This window comes from Apostichopus japonicus, chromosome 1 (assembly GCF_037975245.1).
Source record: "Apostichopus japonicus isolate 1M-3 chromosome 1, ASM3797524v1, whole genome shotgun sequence".
NCBI classification, from domain to species: Eukaryota; Metazoa; Echinodermata; class Holothuroidea; order Aspidochirotida; family Stichopodidae; genus Apostichopus; species Apostichopus japonicus.
The window spans coordinates 8,692,046-8,699,395 of record NC_092561.1 but is presented as its reverse complement, the minus strand read 5'-3'; positions in this window follow the sequence as shown (position 1 = coordinate 8,699,395).

Here is a 7,350-nt window from a genome sequence, read left to right as displayed (position 1 = left end):
ATGTCAACCTTTTAATTGGATTTGTAGCGTGATATTTACCTATTGAAGTGTTTACGCAAGACAGACGCATCCATTGTGTTATGGGGGTGTCAGTACATCTTCAAAAATTTTAAACAGCACAACTGCGTATATAGTCTGAGAATTACAAGCACAACCGTAATACACTGTATACCTTATATCAAGTATCTTCGAATAAATCTTACATTGCTTCCTACATTACGGAATCTGCAAATTTTTATCTAATTGCTACTTCAGCTGTTTTGGGGAATATCCCCTTGCTAAATCGCCGCCAAAGGTTTAAACGTTTTCACATCGGCATTTATTGCCTATTTAAGAGCTCTTTGATCGCGTTTCTTTGATTCAGAGATATGCTAAGATATGTTACAGCGCTTTACAAAAACTTTACTTTGATCCCTGAGAGATCTGTACAGAAATACGTTCTCTTGCAATAAATCCAAATTAACATCTTAATCGTGTCTTCGTTCTACTTTTATCCTATTGTTTATTATCTGTAATACGGTGAAAATTAGTTTCGGTCGCCATCTTAGAAATACGGCAAGCAGTTTCACGAAAGGAAAAGTCAAGTCAAACGAATACCCACGCAAGAAATCATGTTGTCAAAAACTTACGTAACGTTTAGAGACGCGCGCGTCGGTAATGGTTTTACGCTTTTGTGTAGCAAATCCTATATGTTACATGGCTGTATAAAATAGTTGATTGGAAGTATATATGCATCTAGCCGTTCTGGCGCCTTCGGCCCTAAGCAGACTATTTGAATCTGTAAACAGTACCACCGATTACACATATTAAAACCCAGAGAAAGAATCGCTGTATAGGCAAAAAGCTTACAGAAAGGCCAGAGCCTTGTGGACAGCGCCCTCTGTAAACGCTTCAGAGGGCTTCATTTGTTGTGCATCTATAATTATAATTAGCGTAAGTTTACGGTTTAGTTACTCTGTAATTAAAAACTGTCGCAGAAAACTATTCAATTTTTAGGGAATAGCTTAATATCGTATCCCCATATGGCGTCAAAAAAATGGAACTAGGAACTCCTTCTGACACATGGAGCAAATAACAGTAGAGATGTTGCTTTAACTTTAATTTGTTTATCCCGAGACTTACTTTCACTATATAATGCAATAGTTGGTCGACTAGAAGGGTCGGTTTATGATTATTGAATTGAATGTTTATGATCAGATTTATACTGTTATTGAAGTCTTATCGTCTAAATAGGGATGGCCCATTGTTTTTAATAGGTTCTGAATGCACTTAATTGTGTATGGATTCTTTGGGGAGGTGATTTCAACTTTGTTATTTAATTTAGGCGTCGACAAGCTTGTGGGATTCCAAAAAAAAAAAACTTGAATGTCCACCAGACTTTGGCAACCCGCATCAACGAGTTTAAATCTATTTAGCAAGGAGCAAAACGGCTCTCGGAAGGGACGTTTCATTTGGTGAGACATTAGATTAGTTTTAGATTAGTTGACCACCGTAAAGCTAAGGGCATTACAGGTCCGCTTCTATTCTGAGACTTAAAAAAGGTATTTGACTGTCTGGAGTGAGAATTTTTTGTTTGAAAGTTTTAAGCTTTTCAATGTATGTATGTTAGTAGTTTAGATCCTCCTGCAAGCAGGAACTCGCGAAGAAGCCTCATTGGCATATCAAAGTCGCGAGCAGTCCGTCTCTTAGATTCATATTTTAACGTCCATGATGATGAATTGTCAATTGTCAACAACTCTGTAACTGGACAACATACATTAATCCTGGAGTGACGCGAACTGGGGAAAATGTTGGTCCGAACTTTATCGGGTGAGTGAAAACCTGTTATTGGAATGTTGCATCTTATGTTATTAATAAAGGGCATCTTTCCCAGTATTTTAGTATTTCTCGTGGTGTTAGGCAGGGATAGCTCTTCATCCTTTGTTCAGAATTTCCCACGTACACTGGTTAATTCTAATCAAGGTATTGCGGGTATTAATATTTGTAATTCAGGAGATTAAAATTTTCTAATACGTTGACGATACTTTTCTGCTCCTGAATGGGTCGCACTCATCTTTTGTCGAGTCTAAAAAGTTTAAAAGTTCTTAATTATTATTATGCCGTTTCAGGGTCGAAAGATAATTTTAACAAATGGTTCATATTTCCGTTTGGTGGTCTTTCTACTTAGGTCCCCTCTATTTTCATGACTATAATTTAATGTTAACTTTGGACCGGCCAAATTTCTTGATGTCACCTTTACTAGTAAGAGTGATGATTTTTTTCACTTTGAATTATCTTCTCAAGATGTCTAGGCTCAACCAAGTACTTGGGCTGTAGTCAATCGGAAATTGACCCCTTTTGGTAGAATAACTGTAATTAAGAGTTTTGTCATTTCAATTCTTATTTTCCTCTTTAGATTTTGGCCAAATCCTCCTGTTTTCATTGTAAATGTCAATCAGGTTTTGTTTAACTTTATCTGGAATCATAAAACTAGTCAGTTTGAGCGTAGTATACCTTATAAATCGGAAGATCAATGGTGGTTTTGACAAGGCAGATATAGAGTCCTTCGGTGAGGCAGTATGGCAGCTGGGTGAGGCAGTATGGTAGCTGGGTGAGGTATTATTGTAGCTGGGTGAGGCAGCATTGTAGCTGGATGAGGCAGTATTATGGAAACCTAAGAAAACACGGCGATTATGACCATGTTAGTCCACAACACCAGCGCCGATTTCACTTCAATTTCCCTTCAGCCAGTAAACAGCTCCGTAAGTAGCGAACATTTCACGGAAGCAGACTACGTTTCCTCCTTTCTACTGAAATAAAACATTTGGGTTTAACGGGTCGACATAAACGAGTCGTTCTTCCTGGCAAGTACCCCACATTAAAAACTTCGAAGACCAGATCAGGGATCAGGAAACCTCCAGTGGGACAAGTGGCAATCCCTTGGAGGAAGCGCCGTCGAGCACTAGTACTAGTAGTACTATTATTAGCTTTACTACACTGAAGTCGCAATAGACGAAGAGTTTTTGCTTCTAAACTTTTCTTCTAAACTATTTTCTTCATTGCCCTATTGTGTAGTGATAATCTATGAGGTTAGCTTCAAATGGATGGTGTGCATCGTCTTGTGAAAAAGCTCATGGCCCCAGTTTATTTCTGGAACATGCTGGGTCAGTTTGTTATGGCAATAATATTTCTTATTCGTATTCCAGGAAACCATTTTGGTTGGGGAGGGAGTGGGGTGATACGGATGGGTCAAAAGAAGTAGTTAAAAAGATTATATTCGAAAGGGTGTTTAAATCTCACAGGGATTTATTTTAAACAGTCACAGAGACCAAAATTCACAAAACGTAGTTCAATCTTAAATCATTGAACAAAGTTTATTCAATATCAGTTCTAAACAGTCATTCTGGAAATCTGAACAAGCCTGAGACTATAAACCAATATTAACAACAATCATTGTATAATATGACATAAAAATAGAACTGTATTTTACAAAGACAATATCATTCTTAAATTACACTGATGTAATTTGTTATCTCAAAGGAGGTTTAAGGAGAACAACTTAATTGAATTTTGTTGGCTTTAAGCCCTACACCATCAATCGTTGTTGTGACAAATTAATTAGAGTAAACCAGAAGCAAATATAATAAAGGGAAATCTAAACCTAGGACACTGCACGACGCAACTCACATGCAACAGTATTACCAACACACGACCACACGTACAACACTGACGTGCAACGTGAAACACAGCATCACTTACATTAAAACAATCGGAGGGTGTGCTGCTGAGTTTCTGAAGAAAGATTGTAAAACAAACGACCTGCTGCTGAAGAAACAAAGTCTAAACATTCAAGAGTTGATACTTTCTTTTACAAGTTTAAAATTTGCGATACACGCTGAGTATTTCATCGTTTATAAGATTGTTATTGACTACAAAAGGGGCGCATTAATTACTTAGATTTGAAAGAGGCTTTCTCTGCGTGCGAGTATCTTGTGATTTCACCTAGTATCTTAATAACACCAAATGATGATCGAGAAAGCAATATGAAATTCTAATAATGATAATGCATATATCGAATTACATATAGCACCAATTTGAATCCCCCCAAAAAATCAGAAAAGGCAATACATTGTTAGCTCTAACTATATACTTTGATTGTTACTTCCAACGTCGTAATTGCCTGCAACAGACTTAGGAATAATACAATTTAATCTTTGTGATTCCACCTTTCTTTAACCTAACATGAAGTTGCTTTAAGACAACGTTCCCTTTCTCCTTTTAATTGTGAGACAATTTCTCTTCGTATGTATTGATGAGTTCTATTTCAAAAGCTATCATGTTTATACTAACCTGCATGGTTCAATCAATAAAAGATGGGAAAAAACGCTTTGTTGACAAATTCAAACCAAACTCATCTATGAGAATTCTTTACTTGAGTTCAGTGAATGTTTGATTGCATTCATCATCCTGTGTCACCCTATAGTCCTGTGGAGCTTTAATTAATGATACATAACTTTGAAGATGATTTTCCCTTGTTGCACATGCATAGTATGGCCGTGCAACAAAAGCCCTGTCAATATAGTGACATGGTTATTTTATTAAAGGGATGTAACCTTAATTGTTTTTTATTTATTCATTGTTATATTTATTCTCATTTGTGTGTAGTAAGAAAACAAACCTCCAGGCAGTACTCTATTTATCAATCTAGCCATCAGTTTCCCTGTCGATCGCGTTTCGTCCAAACATGATATCCTTTAGACTAATCAAGCTTGTCTTGTGCTTTGAAAGAGATTGACTTGTTAGATGTTCTTTGTAACAACTATGGCAGAGATGACCCTTGCATATGAAGCAGTATGCTGGGACTTTGCCCATTTTAGAGCAACATTCGCATTCTCCAGTGATCCCATTTGGGAATAGCATTTCGAAAACCCCATAGAAGACACTGAGTGGAGAGAGAGCGGGAGAGAGGTGGAGAGAGAGAGAAAATAACTTTAATGGATGCTTTAAATAACTTGAGGTTTGTCCATAGTTTAAGACACAACTTCCAACATACTATTCTGAATTCGAGCCTTTTTTCAACGAAACACAGGTTTGAAAGAGGTCTAACAGCCATAGGCGTAGGAGCCCAATTTGATTGGGGGGGGGGGGGAGGGGGGCTGTAACGACTTGCCAGAAAAATATAGCCAACATTTTTCGTTCAGCATGTTAACACCAGTGTTCAACCAGGGAGTTCTTATGGAGCGTTTTATACTCACTACTATAGATAGACTCGTCGTTTAGTACGTGTACCGTACGGTCCGTGAAAGTTGCGCAGTATACCGCGGGATACTAATGTAAACAACGAAGTGTCTTAGGTAGATTGAGCAAAAAAAGGAGGGCCAATTATGTCAAAACTCTCTTTTACATTAGTAATGGCGAATTAGTCGGGCAAGCTTAGAACTTGATTTTAATTACCAAGGAGATTTCCTTTAGCTACATCATTGCAATATATTTTTCTTTCAGTAGGTGCCCGAAAAATGCTCAGCATATCGCTCGAATTTTCACAAAAATATTAGGTTGGGGGCTTCAGCCCCCAGCCCCCCGCCTCCTACGCCTACGCAAACAGCAACTATAGTGAAGAATTGGAAAATCGTGTTGAATGTTTTAACGAAGAGAGAGTATCTGAACTTAACGAAAACTATAGCTAAAGTACCGTCAGTGATGTCCATCTCAGACCATATTACGGATGCTTTTTGTTAAAGCACATTATCTTGTCGTCCGACATATGTGAACAGAAACTATTTTGTTATCTCAGTGTTACGAGTAGAACACTATCGGCATTCTCCTATTTCATTGTTCTATTCATCATTTATCTTTTTTTTTTCTTCTGGTTTTAACTCTACCAAGTCGAGCAACTTGAAAAGATAATCAAATGAAAGTATCTATAGTATACAGTATATATCCTGTTTGTCGCAACCATATGTTCAAGTTAGTGTTCACCACGTTGAGTAAATTAGCAAATTAAGATTAGATAATATTATGTACATATTCAACTACACATGCGCAAATCTTCAAAACCTGATCCAACATTTACCCTGCCCTGGGCGCTTTGCAGTGTTTACAAACAACCAGCCCCACGAAAGTTACAGTAAGCCTATGTAAAGAACGTTTACGCAATGTCGATTAAAAAATATCTCCAATGGGCCTATTTTTGACAATGCATGAAGTACAGTAGTTTACACACGAACGTTGCACCGAAAGAAAAAAAAATGACTGAAGCACGCGGTCAAAGGAACCGCGAAAAAGTTTGCAAAGAAAAAACTACTGCGGTATGAATGCACATTTTACATTAGCAACTCTCAATGCGGACTGAACAAACATAGGCCTATTCTGTTATGAAAAATCCTTTTCAGTATCAGAGATGTTAGCTACCCACACAATTCATAGACCAAATATACGGGATATCCAGTACAAACTGTCATAGGGCGACTAGGACAATATGTACCGGATTAAAGGGACAGAGGGAGACGAAATGTACCGTAACACCCTCGTCATTTTTTATGTTTCTGAAGTTTTCAAGGCTTCAATAACAATTGTTTGTTGTTTTGTGATATTACTTGACGTGTTTTTCTTGATAAGCATCTAGCGGTAACACTATGAAATAAACAGCAACTTACTGTTCTTACCAAAAACAAACTAGCCAATTAAAGATCGGTGCACTGCTCCACTTAACGATATAGGTTGTAACCACCATAATACTAAAAATGAAACCCAAGATGATGGCCTGTGGTGGCCAGTTTTTAGGATCCATTCAGGCTATCCACCGGAAGGTAATCATGAAAAGTAAAGCACTCAAGGTTCCTGTAAAAACAAAAATGAGAATCTGGCTAGAAAGATAAACAAGATTTTTTTTAAAGCCAAGTATGACATAATACTTTGTCTCATACCTACAGGTATCTAGCAGCGATTGTATATCCTATGCTATCGACTAAAATTGATGTCCGGACCCTTGAGGCACTGAACTGAAACTTGTTGGTAAGTGTGCATATTGTGTTGGGGTAAACTAGTAATGTATGTGAGTGTCGCTGTTTGTATATGTGTGGGAAAATCCATCTTTAAAAACGGTAGATTAAACTAAGCCGCTGTGTGCCTTGGCATGTTGGCATGGGGCGACTGCAATTCTTATCTGGTCATATAGGGTCAAAGGTACAGAATTTTGAACAAAATGAACAAATAAACGAAACCATCACTGCCAATTATGATATTATACTGTGAGACGGTTGATATCATAGTCTATCAATTTAACCAGTTATATGGTCGAGTGTGATATACGACAGTGGCATGATTCGAAGCAATGAAACCGAGCATCTGAGATGTCGTGGGTTCGAGCCC